Source organism: Catharus ustulatus, chromosome 1 (assembly GCF_009819885.2).
Source record: "Catharus ustulatus isolate bCatUst1 chromosome 1, bCatUst1.pri.v2, whole genome shotgun sequence".
NCBI lineage: Eukaryota > Metazoa > Chordata > Aves > Passeriformes > Turdidae > Catharus > Catharus ustulatus.
In genome coordinates, this window is record NC_046221.1 from 116,029,262 (window position 1) to 116,043,766 (window position 14,505).

The 14,505-nt window shown below is 42.2% G+C and overlaps 1 long non-coding RNA gene across 1 annotated transcript; it reads right to left on the bottom strand.

Annotated features, from left to right (window-relative positions):
• Positions 1–1,399: 1,399 nt before the first annotated feature.
• LOC117001973 lies at positions 1,400–7,351 on the bottom strand. The gene is made up of 2 exons (XR_004419196.1): positions 6,976–7,351; positions 1,400–3,380 (listed from the first exon to the last, which is right to left on the bottom strand). It is a non-coding gene; the product is annotated as an uncharacterized LOC117001973 (long non-coding RNA).
• Between the last annotated feature and the right edge of the window lie 7,154 nt (positions 7,352–14,505).

Here is a 14,505-nt window from a genome sequence, read left to right on the forward strand (position 1 = left end):
GCAGGAGTCTGAGCAGACAGTGCTGGTACCAGCTGACAGATCTCCCTCAGACCTTGAATCCAACCTCCCAAACAGCTGTGGGACATGGGATGGTGGCAGACACTGAGCTGCTGGGAGTAGCTGAGTGGCAGCGACATGGCACTATGCAACAGGAGGGCACAAACCCTTGGCTGGGTACCAGGGGCAGAGCTGTGATAGCTCAGGACAACCTCCACCCCAGCTGGGTGTTTTTGCCACCTTCTCTTGCCACTCACTGTAGTCAAGCTGGTGCCTTCCTTGCTTCTCTAGATTTCTTTCCCTTATAAAAAGTTCTCAGGTCCCTTTCTAAGGGCAGATTTACATTATTATTATAGTTATTACTAAGTATTGTCAATTACATCTTTCTTGAAAATAAGACTAAAAGCAGAGTTTCCAAGTAGAAGGAATTATGTACTTACAACATCAGCTTTTAGATGGAACCAAATTGCTTCTTCCGGGTGCTGTGTCTCACCTGATCTATTACACACCTGTCAGTGGCACAGCTAGTACTGATGGACAGATTTGCCCTGTGTGCCCTGTTTTGTTATTTATCATCCTGCATTGCACTTCTGTAACCAGCAAGCTTGATTTTTGCAAGAGCAGAAAAGACAAGAAGCCTCTCACATCCTTTTTGAATCAGAACCCCAGAGGAGGTACTGTCAAAATAATAGGTCTGTTAATGAAAAAGTTTCATTGTCATCCATCCTACCTTGGTTTTGTGGGAAAGAGGTGGGAGAGATGAAACACAAATCCATACAAATATTTGATTTTTCATAGTCATGGTAACCTGGAGCTCTCTATACTCTGCCTTATTGTAATGAAGTATTTTTCCCTAACACAAGCAAACCAAACCATATCAGTCAGAGTTCTGTGTGAGGTTTTTTAGGCATCTCTGCAAGCAAGCAAGCAAATAAATTACACTTAGTGTCAGATGGGTAAAAAAATGCTTCAAATAGCCTTTTCCAGGTGGTTCTAGTAGAATTGGTTAGTAATTGAGCTTTCTGCATTTTGGATAAATGGCTGTCACCTGGGGCAGATGAAATCTTTACTAAAGCAGGTAAACAAGCTGGAACAGATCTCAAGGACATGTCCTGAACTGGGAGCACAGGGGTCGTTCTTACACCCCTGTTCTTTGAATTAATGAGCATTTAAATATTTGATACCATGTGAAGCAAGTCCAAACAGAGTGACCTTACAGCACCCTTGATGTTAGTTAGGATGTTCTCATCAAAGGAAGGGAAGATAGAATGGTACTGAACAAGGTCTTCTCTCACGTGAAAATTCCCCTTACAACTTGAATAGAGTCAACCGTCATTATAAACTCTGCTAAATCTTCTGGCTCACTCTGTTTCTGTTACTTCAAAAGATCAGTTCAGAACACTTGTGAGGCACACAGGATTTTTTATTTTTGAAAGATAGGGTTAAAATACGGAAAAAATTTAGCTGCTTTTTCAATTGTGTTCTTCTCCTTTCAAATTCAAGAAAATTCCTGCAAACCAGTGTCAAATTAAAAGGTACAATAGCACAGTAACAGGAGCTGGGAAAGCAACTGTAGTAAAATTTGACTTGTAAATTAATCCAGGTCAGCATAGTTGACTGTTTAAGGATTAAGGAAGTCTTTTGAAGGAGATATTTAAACGAATTTTTGGGTAAAAAAATATAATAAACTTTCAAGGCACCCACTAACACACTTATAAGAGGTATTTCAGTGTATCATTTACCAAAAGATCTCACCCCTTTAATATGACACCTTTTCTACAAATCACACTGATAATTTGTACTGCATTCTGGCATCCCACTATACTGCTTCTGGCTGTGATGGAATTACTTTTCTTCATAGAGCTCCTGTGGTGCTGCTTTTCATTTATGACCAGAACAGTCTTGCTAACACAGGGATGGGTTAGTTATTGCTGAACAGCACTTGCAAAGTGTTGATGCCTTTTATTGCTGCTCACATTGTCCTGTCAGCAAGCAGGATGGGGGTAGGTAAGGAAGGGACTGAGCCAGGACATTGCATGCACAGTGCAAAATCCAAAGGGAAAGGCAGAGCATGATGCTGTCCCAGAGCGTCTTCACTTATTTCTCAGATATCTTATTCAGGTTTTTCACTGAGGAATATTCTGACCTATGACAAATGAAGAAGAAGAATACTTTTGAAGCACATTTTTGTTCCAGTCATGTGATGTGGTCTGAGGAGCAATAAAATAATTTAAGGCAGAAAGCCTCCAAGCGGTGTGGTTCTACTGTAAACACCATTTGAGGCACTCTTACTGCATCAGCTGAAGTTTGAGATTAGCATAAAAGGACAATGTGACACAATATGTGTCACAGTATCATGTGGAAGAAGAAGCTGTTACTTGTTTAATTGTTTCTGGAAGAGAATGTGCTGTATGTACTGCTCAGTCTGAGTTTACAAAATTATCGACTGTGTGTTGGGGAGGATTACTCTGTGAGGAATGTTTGCTGCACTGGAAGGAATTTGTACCACAAATAAATCAGCAATTAGTACCACCAGGATTCATTTCAGACAGAGCCTCCTTTGGAAGGCCTTGCCCCTCAGATAACCCCTCTGTTTCTCTCCCACATCTACCTTTTCCTGCTGTGCTCTACAGCCAGATTAAAGGATCAACAGGAATTGAAATACACCACAGTGCCGCCTACTCATCCAGTAGACTGGGTGGTTTTTTTGTTTGGAGAAGCTGGAGTTTGACAATATCTATCTAAGTGCATTAAGTTTGCCTGCAGAGCATTAGAAAAGAAATCCGGGCTTTCAAAGGGAAGGGAAATGGAAATCTGCCTTCAGCATGTAATTTTTTGTTTACTTTGGTAACAGAATTATTTTTTTGGGTGGGATTTTTTTTTTATGTCTGGCTCTGTCTGCCACCACAGATAAGTTTCTGTATCACAGCAACAGAGGAATGGCTGACATTTTCCCTGGTGTCAGTGAAAAGAAAATAAAAGAATTGAGTTGTTATCTTTATTACCAACAGATGACCAGCTGCTTCCCTGGAGGCACCAAAGGCACAATTTCACAAAGCAGAACCATTAAATCTTTCCTTCATGGAATTACAGAATTGTTGGGGTTGTAAAGGATCTCTAGAGATCATCTACTCCAACCCCCCTGCCAAGGCGGGGTCTGCTAGAGTAGGTTACACAGGAATGCATCCAAATGAGTTTTGCACATCTCTAGAGAGAGAGACTCCATGATTTCCCTGGGCACTTGTTCCAGTACTCTGCCACACTCAATGGAAAGAGATTCCTCCTGATGAGGTGAAATATCTTGAGTGTTGGTTTATGGCCATTACTCCTTGTCTTGTGTCTGGGCACTTAAAAGGGTCTGGCACCATCCTCTTGACACCTGTCTTTAAGATATTTATATGAATTAATGAATAGCCTGAGCAGATCCAGCTCCCACACTCCCTCCTCATAAGAGAGATGCTCCAGACCCAAATCATCTTTGTGCCCCTCACTGGACCCTGTCCAGTAGCTCCTTGTCTCTCCTGCACTGCGGAGCTCAGAACTGAGCACAGCACTCCAGATGTGGCCTCACTAGGACCAACTAGAGGGGGAAGATTATCCCCTTAACCTACTGGCCACACTCTTCCCAACACACCCCAGGGTTCCATTGGCCCTCCTTCTGTGCAGAAAAGCTCCTGCTCCACTGCCTCGGAACCAAAACCAAACCCACTAAAACACCAACAGGAAGAAGTATTTTTCCTGGAATTGGAGGAGAACGCCCAGGGGTGTGAGGAGGTGGAGGCGAGAGGTGCCTGGGGCCAGCAGGTGGCAGCGCCTGACCGCGTGTCCCTGCCTGCCCGGGGATGGGGAGGTGACACGGGGAGCCAGGTGCCAGGGACACCTCTGCCTGCCCGGGGATGGGGAGGTGACACGGGGAGCCAGGTGCCAGGGACACCTCTGCCTGCCCGGGGATGGGGAGGTGACACGGGGAGCCAGGTACCAGGGACACCTCTGCCTGCCCGGGGATGGGGAGGTGACACGGGGAGCCAGGTGCCAGGGACACCTCTGCAGGACTGCCCTCACACCACACATGGCTGTCGGTGAGACCCCTCCAGCCCCGTTGCATCTGAAAGGTTTTTGGTTCGGTTACAAACGCATCGTTAGTGGCATTAAAATGTAACTAGCTGGGCTAGTAAAGCCCATGGGAACAAAGGACAAGGTCCTGGACTGCGATACAGCCTCTCTCTTTTAGTGCTTCTTTTCATGGAGGTGGCGAATCCCTTCCAAATAATAATGATTTTTTTCCAGCTTTGTCATTGATCTCTTGAATAAGATGTTCTCTGGCAACATATACCAACACATTCCTGCTCTCAAAAGACCAATCCCTTAGGACTCTCTTACAGCATTTTTCTTTCAGAAGTTTTGACACATACTTTAATGAAAAGAGAAACAATACACAACCTGATTAATAGAAGTGCAGCTAACAAACAGTGCCCTGAGGGATCAGCACTCTAATCATCGTGTTATGCCAGAGCAATGTCTCCATCCCCATTTCCATCACTCTTTTTCTTCTCAGCTTTGCAGAGTTTTAACCTGACATAGCTCTACCCATGTACTGGGTTTATACAGGTGATAAGTCAAGCTACAGGAGGGGACAAAAAAGCATCCCAGCACTGCAGTTCACAGTGCGGTGGCTTCTGTATGGCTATCACTCCAAGTCAAAAGGATCAACCTATCAATGGCATCTTTAGAAAGGAGCCTATTATGGGAGTTGATTTTTTTTTAATCAGCAAAAATTAGGAAGTGGTTAGAATATTGCTCAACACAGCACGGGATGTCCCCTTGGTTATGTGCTCTGCAATAGGGTATGTTTTCCACCATTTTCCCCTGTCCATGCTTTATAGTTTTTCCATTCTTTTATCAATGCTTCCTTCATTTTCCACCTCACTGTTCTGGAAGATTTGTAAGAGGAAACTAAACTTGTCCTAGGGTCAATACTAGACCCTTTTTGCCATGAAGGCACTGTTGTATTTGCTTCATCAGGGTTCTCCTGGTAGTTTCCTCAACATCTAGGCAAGGACACCATGAGAGGTGAAATGAAATTTCCTTGTGAGCAGAGCTCAGCCTGGCATGAGAGACAAGTGTCATTCTAATGGGAGTTTCTGTAAATCACATCAGTCACATATGTGATGACAAGGTAAGGGATAAATTAGTCATCCTATCATAACTGAATATTCTGGCAATCAGCAACGCTGACAGTCCCAGTAATTTACTTTTCATGGGTACAAGCAATCTAGTTTTTGATAACCCTGGTTGGAATTTAGACTGTGGATGACTAACTACAAAAAGAGCAGGATGTCTGCAGGAATAAAAAAGAGAATGCTCTCTATTTTTGAAGAGTATTTTTCTTCCTTCCAGAATTACTTCAGACAAAGGGGCCCTACCTGATACTAGACAAAAACTTTTTTTTTCTTTTTTTTTTTTTCTTTCCCCGAAAAGCAGGCTACTCATGGGTCAGCAATCACAGGCTATATATCACTGCTCAGAAGTACAAGCTGGTTCATCTGCCTGCTCACTTTTCCAGTTTCCACCATCTCCACATGGCAAGTTCTTCCAGGCCCTTGCTTCTGGAGTGATCCATGGGCTCTGCCACAATGAAATCAATGCTACTTCTTCAGACTGAAATTCAAAAAAACTGTGTATCAGATCCTAATTGATTTGGATGAGAAAAGAAAGGAAGTAACATCCTGTCCTCATCCAGGGTGCTGTGCCCAAACCTCAAGGGCAGCAAACACCTCCTGCAGTTTGCTAATTCTCTTCAAGTCTGAAGGAGACCCAAAATATACCTGGGAAAAATCTATTCTGGTGTAGGAGCCACAAAGTGAATGTTTACCCTGTGTTTGAACAGCTGGTTTACCCCAGCAAGAGAAGTTCCATTTTTGGACCCACTACCCTAGGCAGTAGCTGGCCCTGCTCTGGCCACTGAGCTAAAACTGATCTTAGCGAGGACAGTGTCCTGTTTGGAAACAGCACAATTACCTCCAAAGAGAAATTACATGCAAAGCTACAGCAGAGTGGGTTAACAGGAGAATTACACAAGCTCTTCAGAAAAAAAGGACAGTGTGTATTCATACCTTCTAAAATTTGAGACCAGAAAAACCCAGTGTCTCCTTTGCAAAAAGCTCTGTAAGACAGGATGTCCAGCAAACACAGTCTTGAATAGGCACAGGGGCAGCACACGTTTAAGGTCAGCTACAGTCTAAAACACAGAGACTGACTCAGAAAATATTATTTCAGCCTTGTTTGTTCTTGAGTTACTGCCTCCCTTGGAGACTTGAGCATAAGACACTGAAAATACCAGTCCCCTGTAAAGCAGGTATATTGAACTGCCAACAGATTTGCTTTTTTATATGTTGCTGCTTTCTGCTTCTGTGTTTTATTTGTGTGACAGTTTGTGGCCATCACTGCCTGAAAGTGTATCCCCTCTCCCTGCACACAGCTTTCTCTTCTGTTGTTTTTGCAGCTCTTAATGTCACACCATCCCTCCATGCCATTTCTTCCTTTTACTTTAATTCATGCTAGGCAATTCCTTCAAGCATCCCCCTTCCCTGCTCCTGTTAAATGCTGAGTTCACGTTCTTTCCTCCTGCTCAGTTACAGAGATGGGTCCCCACAAAGCTCTGCCCCTTCTTCTGTCTCCTGTTCTTTGCATGATTCTTCCTGGTGCAGCTTTTCTACTTAAAATAATCAATATTTTTCCTCCCTAAGGAGGCCTTTACTCCTCACACTTCTGTGAATGTACGTGCTGTGTACTACCACCTTTTCCTCACAGCTGATAAACTACATCTCCTTCCCAGACTTCTCCTTCCCTTTCTGTCTGCATTCCCAACATTAGCCAGATATGCTGTTTCCTGATTTTTCTGTGCCCCTTCCACTGTGCCCCTCAAAACCCACTTTAAACAATTTCTGCCAGAGACTCACCCTAACATTTAATAATTACCTTGGCCACTTAGGCTTGTGTCTTCCTCCACTTTTTGATTCTTCTTGGCCATTTTTACCTGGGAGAGTGGAACATATGAGCTTGGAAAAGAGACAAAAAAATAGGGAATTTATAAGTGGAGGAAGCAAATGGGTAACCTCTGAAGGGTCTGAACTGAACTCTTTAAACCATTTTCTACACTCTTCCTGCTTTCCCCCAAAATAGTTAATTCCAAAAGACTAGGGTAGGACTTTAGTTTCTGAGACCCTCTGAGAACAGAGACCCTGGGGTACTCTTGCAGGCAGAGCCCCCCCAGGTTGCAGAAGCTAAGTGTGGAAAGGAAAGGCCAGTTTATCAGGATCCTGATCAGACCCTGAAGATAAAAATCTCTGGAGGGGTGAGGCTTAGGTAGGAGCACAGAAGCTAAAGCTCAGTTCTCAAATAAGTAACTGAAATGTATAATTACACAAGAGCACTGAATAGAGGTTTCTGTTAATCTGTGATCCGATAATCTTCTTTCATTGCCACTTAGCAACAGAATTACAAACTGAGGATGGAAAGCCAGGTTGACTTAAAATTCCTCTCTTTGCTGGGCAGAGATGAAAAAAAGGTCCCTCTCTGAGCCAGCACAACAGGTTTTCCAACTACTGGGAATTGTGCCTTTCTGCACAACATAAGTGCAGATGCCTGAATTTTGAGTTGCCCAAAGAACTGCTCAGCTGGGCAAATAACATTGTTTATAAGAATTAATAAATTTTATTCACAGAAACACAAGATTAATCCAGACACACGTTTCCACAAACTCCATTAAAATCACATATTTCAGAAGGGGGAATGTGGAAGAAGGGACCACTGGGCCAAAACTGCTGCACTGGAAATTATTCCTAACTGGTGGTTCAAGCAGCAATTGTCATATTTTTGGGAGATCCACAGTGTCACAGAGATGCTCAGGAGAGCTGCAGGATGGTGGTATTCCTTAGCCACTTATTCCAGAGCCACTGGCCTTCATTGTCCTATCTTTGAGAGATATTTTGCACCCAACGGAGTGCCAGCATACTTGAGACCTCTCTTAAGTTCAGCTATTTTCATAAACATCAGGAAAGAGGTAAATTTAAGCGCCTGCCACCATGCTCTTTGTATCTCAACCTCTTCTTTCCATTTTCTTCTTACCTTTTTTTTCCCTTCTTTTTCTTACCTTTTTTATTTTCCTGTGCATCTTGACTACAGAGTTGAGAAGTCAGATAAGGCATCATCTGTCACAGTGCTGCTGTGAGTCTGGGACAGAGAGACAGCTCAAAGTCATGCTAAAAGCTGCTTAACAACCAGGCTCAACCACGTCTTGGAGTTCCTGGTGAGGCTGCATGGCCTGCTTGGCATTCAGCAGATTCTTCCCACAGTCCAACTCCAAAGCCTTTCCCTTTGCACATGTCATGATCCCCAGAGACAAGACTCCTAACAAAGCAGCTTCCTCCCACCTTGAGAAATTTGTTCCCTGTACTGTGGGAAGGATGGGCTCCCATCCCAGTAGTGCTGCCCAGCAGCAGAGGAGAGAGGGGAGGTATTCCATCCAAAGGGCAAGAGACCCAAGGGTGCTGTTAAAATGAAAGTTTAAATTAATATTTACATTTTAAAAGGATTGAATTTGCTTTTCTGAGTTTATCTTCAGCCAAGGACATGGCTTTTTTTTTGGCTTGATTTGTTTTTACAGTAATGTTGTACTCTGAAAATGAGCAGCCGGGACCTGCCTGTGCAGACCCACGCATTCTGTTTAAGAGAGACTCTGTGCCATAACATAGCTCTGCTCCAGATTGCTGGAGATTTTCATTCCTGACCAAACAGAATACAGCGCAGGGAGGGGTCTGTCCAAGGAGCCTGCTGCTCTCCATGGCTGCTGGGTACCCTGCCATGGGCCACAGGATTTTGTCCCCTCAGGAAGGAGTTGATCAGCAGGCCAAGGGGAGAAGTAGAACAGGGCACTCTGCTACCCCTTCTCTACTGTTTTGGGTGGCTGTGTGCAAGGAACAGCCAGAGGAGTTCTGGCTTTCAAAAGTGGTTTTTCAAGGCAATTACACTTGTGCTGGTAGATGTTACTTATGGACTTGTGCAGGAAATAAATTGATCATCCACAAACCAGGAGGATGTATGTAGCACACAGCTGTGCTTGCCCTTCAGGCAGAGAGGGTAAAAAGGCTCACAAATCACATACAACTCAGTGCTTTCCTGCTCTGAGATCTCCCCCAACTTCTGCATGGCAACCCTGGGTGTAAAAAAAAGACAAATTGCTCAACATAAAGGAGTGTGACTAGCAATTACACACTTCTGCTATTTACAGCCTTCCTCACATAATGGCACAAAGAAAGAGCAAATTTAGTATGTGCTCCTCTTTCCATGTGACTTTTTGTACTTTGTGGAGAAACTTCAATAGACTCATCAAGCTGATACTAATAAAAGATCTACAGAGTCAACTATTCCCCAGATAATAGTTGTGGGCTGGAGTTATTTGCTGGTTTTGCCACCTTTGGCTATGCTTCTTTCATCATTTTTCAAAGACTAAAGCACCTACTTGCTGAGTATCATCTTTAAAGAAACAGATGAAATTTACTTTTTCCTTGCCACCAGGAGTCCAATAGCTAATGATGTCAAGCTCATTGGAAATCATCAGTACAAAGCAGCAGCCAACAGTGTAGTGAGGTCTAATACTGAGGACAGAGGGAATCTTTTAAATTGCAAGGAGAACAGAATAAAGAAAGTAATTCAGAGTGCATGAGTCTTTTGTCCTCTATTGAGGGAGAATGCTAGTTAGCAAGAGTGGATAAGGATTTTGATCTGACATTTCAAAGTCTTTTGAAGCATCCAAGCAATTCTAAGGACTTGTCTATTTGGCTATACTTGAGAGTTTGTTAAGGCAGAATGAGAACATAAAGTGTGGCAACAGTTCTGCTAGGTGTGGACAAGCTGCTGGCCTCAATGCCTTCTCTGGCCTACATGAGAGGGATTAAAATTCTTTTGAATCACGCTTAGAGGAGAAAATCAGAGAGATGAAGAGGATTAAATGAATTTAGTTTACCAGTACATATTTCCCTAAGCTGGTTTCCAGTGGCTCCAATATTATGGGCTGTGATGAACTTTCAGGAAGACCTAGGATGCTGTGCACTACATCGTGTAGCAGTGAAGGGACCATAGTGCTGCCTTACAAACAGGGAGGGCACTACCTGGCCTCCAGGATCAGATGTGGCTCCCAGATCAGCTCTGCATGAAGGCTGGGGTGACAGGGAGCAGAAGTGGTCTGGTCTGGGAACCACTGTGAAAAGGGCAGTACAGCAATCACAGTGCATACATGACCTTCACATCTCATGAGAGTGAAGAGTGGGAATAATTCCCCAATACCTCTGTACTCATCCAGCACTGTGGATCACTTCACTTGCAGAGTGGGGATTTTTAATAAAATGCTTAAAATCACTATGTGATTTTTTACAACCCAGGCTTGTAAAGCAAGCTTTTGGGAGTCAGGAATTCAAACTTCCTTCCTCTTAGACCTGAGTACAGGCAATAATAATTTTTCCTAACTCTAGCAGGGACCTAACTGGCTGCTACAAGCCAGCTACTGTTTCCCCCCCTGGACACTACAAACTGCATGACACTTAGAGGTCTGTTAGATAAGATGGTGGTTGCTCTGCTTGGGTTTGTCTTAAAGACACAACAGCTTCTGCTTTGCTACGATTATTGACAAATGCAGAAAAAGTTGTGAACAGTCCAGAGAACAGTTTCTCGGCAGTGGTATGTGGGGGCCTATACACTAAACAGTCAAGGAAGAGAAGCTAAAGCCTCCCCAGAAAGAATATACACAAACACAGGACAGGGATAAAATGTACCTCAACTGCAAAAAGCAGATTCTGTAACAGCTGTGACTGTAGATCTGGAACAGTGGCACAAGAGTCATAGATACAGCCAAGTTGTAGGCTCAGCTGATATTTATTTTATTTTTGTGGTACAGGAGGTGTTCTGAACCTAGTTCAGAGATAGTGAGAAAAGAAATTGCTATTTCTATCTATAGCAAGTTTTGCATTGACCTATTCACAAGCTTGTACTCTATGCATGTATCTGTTAAGTGATTGAAATTCAGTCTCCCAGTTTGGCTGGCAGTGGGCAAAGGGGGATATAACCACAGAGGTTTAATCATGGAAAAATATACACACGTTGCTTTTGTTCATCTGTTCAAGCAGTAATCTGTGTTTGCCACTATGAAGAGCACACAGCAGTTCATGCAGAAAGCACACTGGAGAGTTTGTGAATTTACTTACACAAGTAAGATTTTCCTTTACAATGTACCGAGAAATAACAACCAGTTAATCTCCTGTTGACTCACGTACCCCACTGCATTTCAAAATGTGTGAATCATTTTTGTCTGTATAGCTCAGTGTGTGAGTAACATGCTGAGAAGCACTACCTCAAAGCTTCTCCTATTTTGTTTAGTATGCCTTTACTAAGTATTTCCTACCTGGATCACACAGCTTGCTTTCACACCTGCTACAGGCTCAACTAGCAAGAGCTTTTGGCTCAGAAAGCTAAAAAATCTACGACCAGTGGTTTGTCTAAAAGAGCTATTAACACTTTTCTGTTGCTGGTTCCACATCACAAAAGTGTCTAGCCCTTGAGTTTTTCTCCCTGAAATGTTGCAGTATCTACTCTTGTCTTTAAAATTTGAAGAACAACAAAAAGGAAAAAAAAATTTAAAAGATGTTATTAATGCATTGTACATAGGGTCACAATTTGTTCTGTCCCTTCCCTTTTGAAGTTTCTTTTTCTTTTTGTCCTTTACAGGGTACAAGGCTGTTTCCTTTCAGATCAATTTTCATGAGGCACTCATTTGGTTTTGTCTGAGCAGTGACTGGTAAATGTGCTTGGAAACTGATGCCAAAGTTCAGTGAAGCCCGTGGTGGGTACAGGAATTCTGTTTGTGAGATAAAACGATTAGTATAGCATTTCCTCAGAGCTTTTGGCAGGAAGCAGGCACCAGTTCAATTAATAAAAAGAAAGGCATAAATGTGTCATTGTCACTGTCACTTGGTAACTTCCCATTCAACATACCCAGGGGATTTTATGGCAGGGCAGATGGGGACCTTATTACATTGTTACAAGGTGGGACAGATGGACAGGAGGGAGATGTGGTCTGGGTGGCCCAGGACACATGACAGAGTGCAAAGGCACTCGCAGGCACATCAGCCATAGTTCACATGGAAGCTGCATCCATGTGAGTCCATGTGGGGATGTACCTGTACCTACAATGATCTCCACTAAACAGAGACTTGAGTAATTCAAAAGATATTAACCAATGCCTAATTTGGCCGAGTGCAAATTTGCAGAAGCTTTTCAAGAGCCTACTCAGGTGACAAAACACGATGGAAAAACAGGCATTTCCTCACACCTATTTGTATTCAGGTACCAGAATGAAGTGCCCTAGACTCAGCGCTTTACAATCTTAAACAGCAAAATGATGAACAAAGTACATAGCTGCAATAGCTAAGCAAATATATATAACCAAAAAAAAGATTATAATTTAACCCTACAGAACCTCTTTTGGTCATTATTGCTAGAGGAAGATTTTCATTGTCATATCTGCATTAATTAATCTTTTGATACCGGCAGTCCACTGAGAACAAATTGATAATTGATGAAAATTTGCTTTAAAATATAATACACTCCCAAAAGGGCCTAGCCAAGACCCTAGGAAAATAGTGACCTCTCTTAAGGTTTCTTTTTGCTATTGAAACATTTGCATCACATTGTAGATTTATTGTGTATGTCTTCCTGTAAGAATGGCACAAAAGATAAATTTAAAATATAAGCCACCTAATCATTTTACTAATAAATGTAACCTTTATAAATTGGCCTTTAAATACATTGATCTCATAGCAAGTTTCAGCATCTTTCAGACGCAGGAAGTATTAAGGCTGGCACAAGGATATTCAGTTAGCTTTGCACATAAACTGAATTAGGGTTTGTTTTTTTTAAATCACTTGTCTAGACTGATAGATTAGTATGTAGACATGAATACACATTAAAGTTGGATAACAGAAGTTTGTTTTTGAGAGATCACAAGACCTATAAGGTAGCTGATGAAGTAGCAATGATCAGTGCCCAGTGACCTTGGAGTTTAAATGCTTCAGAGCCTGCTGAGATGAGCAGGTGCCAGGTGAATTCATACATTACAAATGCTCTAAAGCAAGAATCATCCATTTATATGGGTTTTTTTGGACTTTGAGCTATGTCCCAGGATGCCCCTTGGACATAACCTTGGAAATGATAAAAAAACCCTGTGATTTTATACCTTAAGAAAAACCCAACCCATCTGTCTTCAAAATTGCTAACAGCATCCCCTTCCTCACTTTTGAAGTAACTGAATTTGATTTAAGATACAAAATAAGGATGTTTTCCTTACTTTTTTGTGTAAGATCAGTAGTGTTTTCTTACTTTCAAATAAATAGGCAGTGTTAGTCCTGTAAAAATCTGGGAATGATCATTAAAACTCAAAATAAAGACATACTCCTCAGTGAAAATGAAAACAAAAAAGGTTGACAAACATGCAAACACCATGCATACCTGAAATGCCACCATTTTTAATACCATTCTTTGCAAATTGAAATTCAAGCTCAAACATGAACCTCCCTGAGAACATTTATTAATTAGAAAAGCATTATCCCTGGCTTTGCAGAGAGGTGTGAAATGTTACATAATTATCAAATAGTGAAATCAACAGAAAATTTCTCTCTGGCTTCAAGCAGTTACTGCATTGAGCACTCTGTATAAGTGCCAGAGCTCTGCCACAGCAACTCAGCTGGCAGACACCTGAAGTAAAACTCATAGAGTTCTTGACTCTAGTTTACAAAATTCAAGTGAACTCCTTCAAGAGGCAAATCTCAGCTCTTTTCCTGTAAGTCCCTGTGGAATGTTACTCCAGAGAATTGAAAAAAAGGTGTCACACTCAGGTCTCTATATTATAGAAAGGATTTTTTCAGGGCCCAGGAATTCATTAATTCTTCAAACTACTTGGGAATTCTATCCAGATTACTGAATGGCTTACCATCTATCAGGCCCTTTCATTCCAATGTCACAGGAGAAGCTTACAGGTTTTTATGGTCAAAGTCAGGTATTCCAGCCTGTCTGAGCATTTTGTTATGTAGAAGCAGTTGGCTTTCTAAATAAAGTCAAATAGAAGGGAATGCAGCAGAGAATAAGGAGCTTATCCATGTAAAACAAGCCTAAGTGTGTGAGACTACACAGAAGAGAGAGAAAAATACTGTGGCATAGTGGGAAAAATCTGTGACATAAACAAGAGTATTAGCAGGACATGTTTGCTCTTGACCTGAACACTGTAATACTTCCAAGCAGGGGACACACTTTCATTAGCAATAGGCATTAATCCTAATTCTTCAGAGATGAACTTCAATTGATTTGGAATTCAGATAAGCCTCAAAGCATTCACATATTTGAGGATTATCTAAATTTTTCCATGACTGGGGGTCTCACACTTGTTGCTTTCCATAAAGCTGA